At 41.8% G+C, this 14,610-nt stretch overlaps 1 protein-coding gene across 7 annotated transcripts in view; it reads right to left on the bottom strand.

Moving 5' to 3' along the window:
• The window catches only part of MTMR3 (myotubularin related protein 3), a 118,386-nt gene extending 110,953 nt beyond the window's left edge, over nt 1–7,433 (bottom strand). For 2 of the 7 annotated variants that reach the window (XM_036014158.1, XM_036014162.1), the window contains exon 1: nt 7,190–7,321. The gene's annotated coding sequence lies outside the window, so the exon portion shown is untranslated. Of the gene's footprint in view, nt 1–5,364; nt 5,448–6,829; nt 7,017–7,189 lie in introns of those variants that run through there. The other 5 variants (XM_036014160.1, XM_028527478.2, XM_028527481.2 and 2 more) reach the window with 5 other exon arrangements.
• Nucleotides 7,434–14,610: the final 7,177 nt, after the last annotated feature.

Raw genomic sequence — 14,610 nt, 5'->3', positions numbered from 1 at the left:
TTCCCAAACTATTTTAAACTCCCACCACCAAACTAAAAGATAATAAATCTAGCAAGAACTAGCAAGAATATGTGGAATTAGACCCTATTGTACTGCTAGTGGGACTTTAAAAGAGACATCTAATCCTAACCGGTGTGACTCAGTTGGCAAAGCGAGGGGTCGCCAGCTTGATTCTGGTCAGAGCACACACCAGGGTTTCTGCCAGTCCTGGGTTGGGGTATGTGAGAGGCAACATATCAATGTTTCTCTCCCTCTCTGTAAAAATAAAAAAATAAATAAAACTTTCATTAAAAAACAGACACCTGTCAGCTCTGGCCAGGTAGGTCTATTGGTTGGAGTGCTGTCCCAATATTCCAGGGTTGCAAATTTAATCTTTGGTCAGGGCACATATGAAAATCAACCAATGAGTTATGACTAGCATGGTTCAGTTGGTTGTGAGTCCTTCCACAAGCGAAGGGCTGCTGGTTGGATTCCTGGTTGGGGCATATACCTGGGTTGCAGTTTGGTACCCATCGAGCACATGCAAGAGGCAACCAATCAGTATTTCTCGCCCTCTCTTCCTCCCTTTCCCTCTTTCTAAAAATAAAAAATAAAAATAAAAATAAAAATAAATAAAATCTTAAAAAAAGAATCAAGCAATGAGTACATAACTAAGTAGAACAACAAATCAATGTTTTGTTGTTGTTCTCTCTCACCCCCCTAAAATCAATCAATATAAATAAATAAATAAATAAAGGGCATCTATTAACAAGACACCTTGATTATATTCAAATTTAAAACACACATATCCTTTGACCCGATAAGCCCACTTTAGTGATTTAGCCTACGGAAACAGCACAACTATATATTTTTTTTATTTTATTCTTTAAAGATTTTGTTTGTTTATTTTTAGAGAGAGGAGACCAGAAGGAGAAAGAGAGGGAAAGAAACACCAATGTGTGGTTGCCTCTCATATGCCCCCTACTGGGGACCTGGCCTGCATCCCAGGCATGTGCCCTGACTGGGAATCAAACCAGCGACCCTTTGGGTCACAAGCTGGCGCTCAAACCACTGAGCCACACCAGCTAGGGCACAACTGTATTTTTTAAAAATCCAAAGTAGCCCTGGCTAGTGTGGCTCAGTGGACTGAGCACCCGCCTAAGAACCAAAGGGTGGCCAATTCAATTCCCAGTCAGGGCACATACTTGAGTTGCAAGCCAAGTCATGCCCCTAGTGGAGGGCATGCCAGAAGCAACCACACATTGGTGTTTCTCTCCCTCTCTTTCTCCTTCCCTTCCCCTCTTTCTAAAAATAAATAAATTAAATATTTTTAAAAATAAATAAAAAGTCCAAACTAGCACTGTTTGAAGAAGAAAAAATTGAAAATGTCCATTTACAGGGAATTGCTATAAACTATGATGTATCCCTACCACAGAACACTCAATACTCATTAAGGGAACATCAATTAGACAAGGAAGTTGTTGGGGTTTTTTTAAGTATTTCAGTAGATAATTTGTAAGAAAAAAAGAAACACCAAATATTATACCTAAGTGGAATTATGGGTTATCTCTACTTTTCTTTATTCTCCTGGCTTAACTCAATTCTTGTTTTTTGTAGGGTGTTTTAAATTTCCATACTGCATATACACTGTGGCTTTCATAAACTGAAATCACAATTTCTTTTTGACACTTAAAATGAGATTAAGTTAGAATTCCTTATTATTACCCTACTGCACTTCCAAAAATTCTTTGTCAACGCTTTACTTTGGCCCTGGATGGTGTGGCTCAGTGGACTGAGTGCATGGCCTGAAAACCAAAAGACCGCCAGTTTGATTCCCAGTCAGGGCACATGTCTGGGCTGGGAGCCAGATCCCCAGGTTGGGGACGTGTGAGAGGCAACTGATCAATGTGTCTCTCACACATCAGTGTTTCTCTCCCTCCCGCCCCTGTTCTCTAAAAATAAATAAAATCTCAACCCTCTATTTCACCTAATGTGGTCTGTAACCAGTCTAAGTATTTCAAAATTAGATTTATCTTATAGAAAAACGATAGGCATGGAACAAAAAAATAAGAACAATTCTATTCTGAGTTAGCCTTCTTGTCTTTATACCAATTTTCTCCAAGTAGTTAATCAGTAGACTTCCTTACATTTTGCCAGATTATTTATCTATGGGTACTAGACAACTAAATGAACTTAAATTTCTATTCTGCAACTAAATTATAAAAGCTTTAGCTACACAAGAAATTAATTTTAGAACCCAATGAAAGCAGGAAAGCATGCTATTATCTCTCATAATGAAATTATTTTAAACATTGTGTGAAAACACACACAGGCACATAATAAACCCAGGCCTAGATACATCTAAGACAATGCTTTGTACTGATCAGCCCCAGTACAATACAGTGCCTCTGTCTTTACCGAGCAGTCCACTTAAGGGGAAAGAGTGAGTAAGAACATTAGCATAAATTTATATCTTAACTTCGTTCATTAAGTCAACAGAGCTATGAAGTATTTCTACCTTAAAAAAATAGCTTTAATTTAACCCAGCTTCAAAATTTCCTTGTCGTTTTTCATTTGTTTTATGCCTCCCTATCTTATAGGCATCCTAACTGCAAAGCCCAGGTACCAAGTCCTTAAGCAATTACTTCAAAGTTTTACCATAACTCAGGAAAAAAATATACTCTACGTTGCAAACTAGTAAATGTATAATCATATATTTAAAAAAGAAACACAGGTTCAATTCCCAGTCAGGGCACATGCCTGGGTTGCAGGCCACGGCCCCCAGCACCCGCACAATGATGTTTCTCTCTCTCTCTCTTTCTCCCTCCCTTCCCTCTCTAAAAATAAATAAAATCTTAAAAAAAAAAAAGAAACAAAAGTTTCCCAAATCAATACACACTTTCACCATTTGTGATGTGCTGATATTTCTATTTCTTTTTTAATCCTTTTTAAAATCACCACATTGGTCAATGATGAGAACTTCTATTGTCTTGAAGGAGATGACGACTTAAAAATCACCAGAATGACTTCATTACCCTATGACATTGCCACCTCCCATTTAGAAAAGATACCACAACTGCCCACAGAAAGTACTAAACTCCTTGACCCTGTCACCTTCCACCACAGCTTCAATATAATAAAATGGGTGAAATCCAGCAAGTCCTGTTCCAAGTATAAAACCTGGCACAAATGTGAGACATCCAAGATCCCTCTGAAGTTCCCGCAACACTGTGACTATTCCTATCCGCAGATAGGATGCAAGAGCTGAAAGGTTTCTCTAGGCAAAGTGCAGAAACAGAAATCTTTTGTTGCTGTATCAGTTACATTAGTAAATTCTGTATTTGAGAACGGGTAGCAAGTTTACCACTACTCCACAAGCCAACTCTTCCAAGAAAATAAAACAAGGTTCTACTGCAATAGGATTCTAGCAACATCCCCTACATTTTAGATTGCTTTCCATATACATCATTTCATTTGATCCTCCCTGACACACTGTAAGATAGAGAAGTTGCTCTTCTTTCTTTTCCTAATGAGGAAACTGAAGCTCAGAGCCCTTACATGGCTTGCCAGAAACAACATAGCTAATGAGGAGCACAACTTAAGGTTGAACCCAGGATTTACTGATTTATCCACTCTCATGCTACAATAATTTTCATTTTGAACATCTGACAGAAATATGAACTTAAAAGGCATGTTAAGTTTTAGTTACAAAAGTGAAAATAAAAGCACTATATCGATATTGGTATCATAAAATTAAGATTACAAGTAGTAATGAATGTTAATTTCGGTAGCCTCTAGGTTTACTAGGAATCCTAGTTCAATACAGATTTGATCTCATACTTTGTGTTTACTCAGCGTCTCACAGATTGTAAAACTACATATAAATTCACCATAGAAAATTACAGAATTGGTGGACTGTAAGAAACTGGCCACATAAATTGCACAAACTTCCTCCAAACCATCCTTAACCTTGTGGCTTCACCCTAAATTATGAAGTTCTCTATGTGAAATCCGTTTTGATTTCATCACTAAGTGAATTACAACAGCATAAGCATGCTGTTTCTGCATAACACTTGCAATATGCACTCAATTTCCAGAGTACTTTCAAACAACATCTAAAATCCAAAAGCTTAAAAGCAGAATCCAAGCAAAATGTTCCTTTTTTAATTAAAAAGGTTCATCTACTTTTGAGATGGATACCAAATAATACAATTAAAAATTATTAAAGATTTGCAGAATAAGGCTGAAGAAACTATTTGAGATCAAAAAGGAGATGAGGGAATTGAAGCCCAGATAACTGACATTCCCCACAACAATCACATAGTCAATAACAACACAAACACTCAACCAATCTACGGTTTCTCATTATTTTAAATGTCTCTGCATCCAATAAAAGGTGATCCTGAAGAAAGTCATTAACACCTAAAAAATGTCGGACACGTTTTTTTTAAAGACATATTTAAGTCCCAAAAACTAGGGGACAAGATTGTATACAATAACAGTCTTTAGAAAACAGAATCTCTTCAAGCACTCAAAGCTCCAAACCACATGAGCTAAAAACTGTTTCTTTAATCCAATGCAAGATATCAAGTAGCTTTTAATAACTAACATTGCTATCAACCACCATAACAGTTCTTTTCCCCATCTCAATACTATTCATTTACTCGACAAGTACCTAAGGGCATATTATGCTGGGAACTCCAGTTAGGTACTACAGACACCAAGGAGCTAACCAGACAAGGCCTCTTGTTCTTGTAGTGCACAGCTGGGTGCACCTCACATGCCCCTCTGCAATATGAATACTTCCTTCATAACTCAGCATTCCACTTGACCACGTAAGGTGTTAACCAGAACTACAACAGATTTAAAAACTGACTTTACCACTCCTCACAGCCTGGGGCAAATTTCATGAACTTTTCAAAATAACCTTCCTGGTTCACAACTCTTGACTCAAAAGACTGCTAATTCACCCACTCTACCCTCACTTCACTAGAAACATGGTTTTGTAGCAACCACTATGCTTTGGGGGAAAGCACCTTTGGTGGCCCCCTTTGTGAACCCGGAGACTTACTGCCTCTCGCTCTCTTCTTTCCACTGGATTCTTCCATACATCCCTGGATATACCTCCAGTCAAGAAGCACCTAACTTTACCAAGTGTGTTCCTGAAGACAAGTACAAATAACTTTTGGCAACAAAGCTGTTTCCTTTACGTAAATCCATTATATTAGGAGATGCTCCATTTTCAGTTTTAAGTTTCTCACATTTCCCCTTCTTCCCTACCTCTCAAATTCTTGACATCTATAAACAAAAAGCACTCTCACATAAGTTGTAATTAGTAAGAATCTTTGGAATACCAAAGGTGACCCAAGGCAGAAATTCACAAACCTGGCTGACCAGAATCATTCAGGGAGCTTTGTAAGGATGGATTCCCGGACCCCTCCTTCACCTGGTCATTAATTCACCGGGTCCTGTGTGAGGCCCAGGAAACAGTATTTTAGGCAATTTATACTGATGGCCAGTATTTAACTAGCTAAGTCCTGAACTAAAGATCTGGCCTAAAAGCTGAGAAACCTGAGTCCTTCCCTTTGCTTGCCATTAACTACTAGTGGGGCTGCACGACTGTGCTGGGGGTCACCAGAACTGCTCTGGGTCATCTGAAAATGAGGGAGGTAATTAGAGCTGAAAGAGGCCTTCATAGCCCTGCCCAGGTAGCTCAGTTGGTTAGACCGTGGTCCCAATACACCAAGGTTGTGGGTTCAGTCTCCGGTCAGTGCACATACAAGAAGCAACCAATGAATGCATCAGTAAGTGGAATAACAAATTGGTGTTGCTCTCTCTCCCCCCCCACCACCCCTCTGAAATCAGGTTTTAAAAAAACGATATTTGAAAGAGGCCTTCATAAGCAGCCAATCTACAATTCTAGAAGTTAGTTTAACATTGCGTAAGTACTGGACTGGGTTTACTCAAAACAGTGTCATTCTGCACAAAAACAATATGGACCACGACTCTTGCCCTACAGAAAGTGCCTTGAATCTAAAAAGGAGAGATCCTGGCCACCTCTCAATATACAAATCACAAGCATGTTACGTTAAAAAAAAATCATCTGGGAGGTGGACTGGGGTGAGGGGAAAAGGGCAAAAACTGTACTTGACAACAATTAAATTTTTTTTTAAATCATCTTCTGTAATTCAACCCAGGCCGCCATGGCATCACTGTCACACTATGAGAAACTAAGGTGAACCTCAACTAGAAAAGTATGCGTACTTTTTTTTATTGTGAAAAAAAAAAACAAACAGATCCTATCAGGTAACAAAGTGGATCTCAAGATACTAAAACAGTCAAGAATTTAGGCCTTGCTCTGGAACAGACACCTAAACATCAATACCTAACAGCAGTAGCTCCTGTGCAAATCCTGCAGGTGAGATTACCAGACCCAAAGAGTTTAGTAAAGTGGAACTGACCCCATTATTTTCCCACTGAATTTACCCCATTATTTTTAGGTAGGTTTTCCAGCCCAAAGTACAAGCAACGATACGATCTTACTGGTCCTAAGCAGCACAATGCGATACATCAAGCAGCATGATTTCCACCTAAGAAATAACACTGTAATCTTTTGCAGAGCTGTTTGACCAGCGTTCCCTGAGCCTTCTCAACCGCCTCCGAACCATCCTTCCCACCCAAGTACTACCAGGTCAGGAGAATGCCCAGCTACACAGTCAGGCGGCCACTCCTCCTTCCCACAAGTCCCGGGCCCGCACCGCTCACCACAGGGGCTCTGCTGGTCCCCGGCCTCTGGCCTCTCTCCACCGCAGACTCCCAAAACCCCGGTCCAGAAGAGGGGTGCACTCACCTCCCGAGGGTCCGCGGGCATTTATCCGGACGCTCCGGGGGTAGCGCTTCACATCCCTAACCCTATGGGCCCGTCCCGCCAGATCCGGGAAGGCCGCCCCGGCCCGAGAACCCACTCCCCGGTGCCGAGGGTCCGGGGCCACTGGGTTCCACTGCCCGCGCCTCCCCCTGGCGGCGGCCGCCGCCGCCCAGAAAACCCCTCTTTGGGCCACGCACGCTCCACAGCCCCCCGCGGGCCGCCGCCTCCTCCACAGGGTGACAGCCGCCGCTCCCGGTCCGAGGCCGGCCCCTCCTCCAGCTCCTCCTCACACCCGGAGGAGACTGGGGGAGGGGGGGCAGGGAGCAGTGGTGGGCTTCTTACCGGTCGGCAGGACATGGCGAGGCCCGCCACGGCACGGCCTCTTCCGCCACCCCACGAGGCTCCCAGCCAGGGCCGGCGGGGGGGCAGCGCCAGGGCCGCTGAAGTGTCTAGTCGGGGTCCTCCTCCGTCGCCGCCGCCTTTCACAACCACAACAACATGGCGGCAGCGGCCACACAGAGCGCGCTCCCGACACAGAGTCGGGCCGCAAGCGGGGGCGCGCGCGCACGCTCGGGCCCTCCGCTCTGGGTCGGGAAAAGAGGGCGGGCCGTCGCGGGTTGGGAGGGGGCGGGGCCAGAATCGTTGGTCACGCCCTGTTATGGGCGGGGCGTCAGACTTTCGGAATGCCCGCGGTGATCGAAAAGCTGATGGAGAAACCCAGTGGAGGAGGGACAAACAGGTGGAACATGGGCGAACACGAAAAGTCAAAGGTGATCCTACAGATTTTTAAGAGGCATCTTTTCCTACTCTATATCTCTGAATAAGACAATGCCTCACTCTACTTAACCAGTGAAGTAGAACATTAGTACATAGTATTTCACCTGTAGTTGTGATGAGGTTAAAGCTAATGTAAGCATGTAAACTTAGTGTGCTCAAGGTTCTATTTATAATGCTGTTTTTGAAATATTAGTTTGACTACTTAAACTAAAGCTCAGCGGGATAAAGTGAGTTTTCAAATAAAAATAAATAAATTGTAACCCATTTGCAACAGCCTGCAGAAGAATTCTACATACCAGTACTGAATTACGTTAGGCCCTAATAGATTTACCTCCTCAGAGTTGCATTTTAACATTATACCCTTGACTTTACTAGAAAATGGCTGAGAGAACCAGTAAAATAAAATCTATCCTTGCATTTGTTATATTGTTTTTTCACAGTACTCTCTGCAATAATTTACCTATTTTTCATGTTTGTTACCTTTCTATCCATTCCTATGTAAAAGCTACTTGAAGATAAGGATCTTGTTTGTTTTGTTCATCATGTTATCCCCAGCACCTAGAATTATGCATGGTAAGTAGTAGTGGGCAAATTGTTTGATTAATAGTCAATATTTATTTATACAGTTCATCTAATTGAATTTTCACAGCTATAATAGGTGCTGTTATTATCCCCATTTTACAGATGAACAAGCTGCAGTGCAGAATTGCTGCACTAAAACAAAATTCAAATCCAAACCCAATTGACAACAAAAACTATGCTGTACCGAACACTTCATGACATCATCACCTGAAATAAAATCTCACGTAAGAAATTACATTTGAATTCAAAGTTAAGAAAGGATTTGCTGTCCACCCACAGAAACAAGTGTGCTCCCTTTCTGACAATTAGTGTTACACAGCTGATTGTGTGTCTTTTCACCTTGGCTTCCAGAAAGCCCAAGGCTAAATTTGAAGCTCAGTGGCGGCCTATTGTTGGTCCTTTGGATCCACATACTAACAGTGTTTTTTTCTTCCAGCCTCAACTTTTCACTTTCATTTTTTTCTTTTTTTATCTTTTTTCTTTTTTCTTCACATTTGCTATCCTCAAGTCTCCTTTCTGTTACATGATTATAGCCTTTATGGAACGAGAAAGGAAAGAGTAAGTGCAAAAATAGACGAATATCAAATAAAATACAGGGTTTCCCACCTGTTTCTCCAGGTTCCCATCAGTTTCCTTCCCCTCTGGGCACAAGTTCTGCTACCCAAACCTTTGCTCAGGTAAAGGTGAAAGGATGGGTTTCCATAGTTGGGTGGCCTCTGATCAGATCAAAGCTAACGCTTGACTCTAGAACAGTTTTCCCCAATGAGAGGGCTCAGGGTAAAGATTCAGCCAATCCCACAGCTCCCTAGGAATCCACAAGGACAAGGCATGTCACTTGGACCTGTCTTCAGGCTGAACATCACCATGTTTGATTTTAATCTAGACTAAGGAATTTTCAAATGAATCTTCAGCTAATATATAAGACACAGGAGGTATTTCTCTGTGCTCATAACATCACTATTTGTGCCTCTTCATTCTCATAATCACTAACAAGATTGACCCTTAAGCTGTGCTGATGCTGTATGGGTGCTCTACATGTATATCTAATGTAATTTTAACAACCCAGTGAGCAGGTATTGTTCCTCTCCCCCATTTTACATAGGAGATATAAAGATCAGGACTTGAACCCAAACGGTTTGATTCCCAGAACATACTTTGAAACTTCCTATTGCACTTCATTTCCACTACTGCCCACCTGCTTACTGTTAGGGCGATCTTAGCAAATTATTTCTAAATAAGAAAGAGAAAACTGCTGCCTGGCCCTGAAAACTCACTTAAAAGGAAAGGGCCTAACAAGGAACAATGGAAAGGAATCCTGGTCTGAGGCTAAAAGACAAATTTGAATCATTGTGCCTCCACCTGTTCTTTATCCTTTTCTATGCCTGTTTCCTCCTTGGCCCTGTGGGATCCGAATCACTACATTCCTCACCTCACAGAGGTGTGTAAGGATTCTTTAAGGTAATGAGTTTGGGAACTTTTTGTACCCTATGAAAAGTCAAACCAATGGATGGGATTTGGGGGGACTTTGGCTGAAAACAAAGCCCTAAACTTTGTGTGGCGAATGAAGAAAAGAGATAGAAAACTAATCCAGGCTCAGTGAGGGCTTCTTGCTACCTTATTTCTCATGTGAGGGGCTCCCTCTACCCCTCTAAATTCCTCCCCTCCTCCTACTACTGCCCTTTCAGCCTTCTTCCCCCTGCTATCTTCAAAGCTAAAAATGTTCTTCCAGCTGCTCAGGGACTCTTTGAAGTAGCCTAAGATAGATGGAAAGGTTGATTGATGGAGGCTTCCCAAGGTCAAGTGGGCCCCTGGAGGGCCCCAAAACACAGCCTTCGAAAACCTAGGCCCTGCTGCTTAATGACAAAAGTCCCCTCCCCTTCAGTGGGTGCTTTGTGTTGTTTACCCCCAAACTCTCATAACCCTTCCCCATCTTCTTAACCTCCTAACCCAGCAGACAGGGCAGCTGGGACTCACAGCTTTTGAGGAACCACTTGCCCAGGGTCAGACAGACACTGGAATTGAACCCACATTTAAGTGATTCAAATCTCCAGGGATTTTTCAGGCGCCACACTGCACCTCTACTGCTGGGGTGGGCCAGTTCAGCTCAAATTTGGCATGGAGCAGTGGTCTTCAAAGTGTGGTCCACAGGTTCCCTAGGGAGCCATAAGATTCTTTCAGGGACCAATGTAGGTCAAACTGTTTTAATAAGAAGAAGAAGAACTTATTTGTCTTTTTTTAACCAAGTTGACATTAGAACTGATGGTGCAAAAGCAGCAATGGTAAAAATCAATTCAAGGCAGTGGTCCCCACCTGTACTAACGGCCATCATCATCTTCTTCACTAACATGCACTGACAGTCAACAAAATGCCAGTTTCCCTTAAGAATGTCCTTGACAAAGCAATAAAAAATTAATTTTACTAACTCTAGATCTGTTTAATAGTTTCTGTGATGAAATGGAAATTACACATGAAGCACTTCATTTCACTGTTTTATTGAGGCAAAATTCAACTAGCATAAAATGAACCATTCTGAAGTATAGCGACACTTGGAACATTCACCATATTGTGCAACCATAACCTCTACCCAGTTCCAAAACACTTGCATCACTCTAAAATAAAACCCCAGTCTTGGCTGGTGTGGCTCAGTGGATTGAGTGCCAGCCTGTGAACCGAAAGGTCACTGGTTCGATTCCCAGTTCAGGACTCACGCCTGGGGTGTGGACAGGTCCCTGGCTAGGGGCATGTGAGAGGCAGCCAACCAATGTTTCTCTCACACACTGATGTTTCTCTGCCTCTCTTTCTCCCTTCTTTCCTCTCTCTCTGAAAATAAATAAATAAATAATCTTTTAAAAATATAAAATAAAATAAAACCCCATACCCATTCATCAGTTACTCCCCACACAGAAAGCACTTTTGCTTTATGCAGAAGTAAGATTATTGTCTCAAAGAAAAGCACTTGTGTGATTGTTTGAGTTGCAAGTTGAACTAGCCTCTTTTTAAGAGAGAAAGGAGTATAAAAAAAAAACCCTATTTTTACTTGAAAGAATGGACAACATGCAGACTATAGTTATTCAGACTTGTGTATTTGGCAGACAGTTTTGAAAAACTGTATAAAATGACCTTGTCACATGAAGTAAAACAGCTGACAGTATTTGTCGCCAATGGTAAAATTCTAGCTTAATTAGAATCTTGAAAAACTTGAATGGTCCACCATGAACTTGACAATGTTCCAACCCCTAATGTCTTTTCTTCTTAGATTGTGGTAACATTAACAAAAGTCCATTTTTGATATTGTGTATGAAATGTGTCAACATTTGGAAGAGCTGTGTAACCCAGTGAACCAATATTTTCCAAATGACCAATGCATCATGTGACCAAATCATGTATGAATAAAAGATCCATTCAAAGTGCAAGATAAATCAGTGGTTTTAGTATAACTGAGTACAAAAAATTCATTCGTATTAATTTATGCAACTACACTTTAAGAAACTATAGTTATCAAGTTTTAGTATACTATCAAAGAAGAATAACCACAATTATCTTAATTATATGAGGTTGGATTATCTTCAACTAAAACAAATTGCCACAGATAATGCAGAAACAGATATGAGAATGCAAAATTATTCTATTAAGTCAAACTCTAACAAGAACAAATATGTAAAATACCATTTTTCTTACTAAACATCTTTGTGCTGAAACATTACTTTTCATAAAAATATCTTAATTTAAGGTAACATATCATTGGTTTACAATATTTTTGAATCATGTTATTTTTATAAATGAATAAATTATTTAATATTTTGTCAGTTTTCATTCCTAGCAAGTAAATATCAATTGACATAACTTATATAAGCAAGAGCTTTTTAGGGTTCTCAGTAATTTTTTAAAAAACCAACAAGTTTGAGAACCAATTAAAGTATTCATTGGAATTTCTCACCCACAAAAGCATTTTTAATTGGTACATAGATTTTTTTAAATTTAAATAGTTATGTTTAATATATTTAGAAAATATAGCATCACAGATCTCTTTGCTTAGGATGAAGCTAAATTTCCTTTAAATGATTACTTCGTTTAAAGAAAAATATGAAGTATATATTAGTGCAAAGCTGGTATGTCAAAAATTAGTGAGGATAGTACCTAAAGGACTGGATTTGGAGAAACATTCAAAGAGTGATTGAGTTTTTAATTAGCATACCTGCCACTAGACCTTACTATGTGGGTCATTCTATCCAGAAAATGAATTACTGTGGGGGTTAAGTGAGTGACCACATGCACAGTAGTGCTCAGCAGAGGTGCTTCCTCCTCATTCTACCAGGGAGAGGTGCCTGGCAGCCTAATGTCAGGGATGGCCTGCTGCAAGGGAAGGTAGGAGGCCTGGATTCCTGACCCAGCTGACTCATTGTCTGACCTGGCCCCACCCTCAGGGCCTCAGTTTTCTCATCCAAAAATGACAGGGTAGGATGCTATCTTCTCTTTGGAGCCTCCCACTCTTACCAACCATCCTCTGATTGAAGGATCCAGCCTCATCTTATTTGATTATTGTGTCAAAGAATCACAGAATTGCAGCTAGAAAGAACTGAAGAACTGCAAAAGTCTCTCTAGTATGCCCCCAACCCCCAATTTCAACAAATGAAGAAACTGATATCTAGAGAAGTTAAGCAAGTTGCCTGGTCACATGGTGGGGAGTGGGGGGGGCGGGGGTTGTGGCTAGGTACTGCCCCAGGATCCAGTGGGGAAATGAGTGTGCTTCCTCTATACTTTGATAAATGACTTAGGTGTTCAGTGGTTTGGACACCACTCATGCCTTAACAAATAACTGACAATTCTGCTGGGAATAGAAAAATCAGTGCTGTTTGGTTGGGAACACTGTGTTAATGTGATTGATGGATGGATGGATGGATTGCTTCTGAGTTACTAAATCCACCTTTCAAATACCAGTCACCCACCCTCCAAATTCCCCCAGGGAAGTTAGAGGGGATGAAATGAACAAGAACAGGATAGAAAGGGATTTCAGGGGGGTGGGCCATGGGGGAGAAGGGAGGCTTTTCTTCCTCCTCTACACCTCCCCTGTCTACTCCCTCTCCCCTACCCTCCAAGATAAAAGACAACACACATTTCAGCGTCCAGCTTGCTCTACCTAAAGCTTCTCTGCAGCCTGGGCCAACTCACAGCTACAAATAGAACCAGAATCCACTGAAAATAGCTCCTCCTCCCTTCTGCCCAGATTTCCAAGTGCTGGCAGGGATGCCCTACCCCCACCAGCCAGGCCCCAAGCAGGGAACTCAGGTAGAGAGAAACACCAAGGCCACATTTTGGGACCATCTCAGGAACAACAGCCCCAGTAAAAGCTGACTCTTATTAAGTACTGGCTCAGTGCTGGTAGTTTTAATTCTCAGCAAGTCAATGAGAAAGGTCCAAGAGATGAACCCATCATGCAGATGAGACTCAGAGAGAAAAGGAGCTCCTGAGGTTACACAGCCAGTAGGAGGTGAAGCTAGAGTCCACATGGTTAATTTAACCACTGCACTATGCTTCCCTCTCCTTGCAAGGCCTGTGCACCAACTAGCTTCAGATTCCTGAGGCAGTGGGGCACTCAAGTCTTCCAGACCCTCCATTAACCACTGGGGAAACTGAGATTCAGAGAGAGGAAAGGCTTGCCCAAAGGCGCTCAATAAACAAGTAAATCAAGTACCCAGGTCCCTCAGCTTAGAGGCCAATGTTTTTTGCAGAGGTTGGAGCAAACAGAGGCTCCCTTGTTCCTTTTATGTAGAAGCCCCATGGGTCTTTTTCTTTTTCCTCACCACCTCCCCCCCAATCCCCTGCATTTCAGCCTCCTCCCATTTCCCACCAGAGCAGGGAGGCCGCCCCAGAAACCCGTCTGGCAGCCAGGCATCCTGAGATTACCTCTTCTTCCCCCTCTGCTCCGGTGTTTAATGTTCTAGGGGAAGAGAGCAAACAGCAAGGCATAAATCATGGGTGACACAGGCTGGCTTTCTCTGCTGAATATGAAGCAGACAGGACCCAGCAATGGAAGAGAATTAGCAGGGATTTGCTGGCTCATTTAAGCCAAGGTCCAAAAGCACACATTTCTCCTACCCCTGAGAATGAGGTAAATTTTTCTCTACCCCAAGATCCCATTTGTTATAATTCTCTGAAACAGTCTTAATCTCTAAAGTGATGACAAGAAAGACTAGAATGAGGCCATGGACACTCTGCTGTGGAAGAATTAAATTATTTCAGATGTGATCAAGGGGTATGAAATAGAGTTTTACACCTAGTGTCAGAGGATTTCAGTCCCATTCCCAGCTCCATTGCATTTATATGGAGCCTGCAGAGCTGCCTCTATTTTCCCAGTATGTCTGAAAATCAAGGAGTCCAAAGAGTGTGCACACTTAGTCAATCTC

This window comes from Phyllostomus discolor, chromosome 13, assembly GCF_004126475.2.
Source record: "Phyllostomus discolor isolate MPI-MPIP mPhyDis1 chromosome 13, mPhyDis1.pri.v3, whole genome shotgun sequence".
Taxonomy (NCBI): Eukaryota; Metazoa; Chordata; class Mammalia; order Chiroptera; family Phyllostomidae; genus Phyllostomus; species Phyllostomus discolor.
This window is presented reverse-complemented; position numbering and strand designations above follow the sequence as displayed.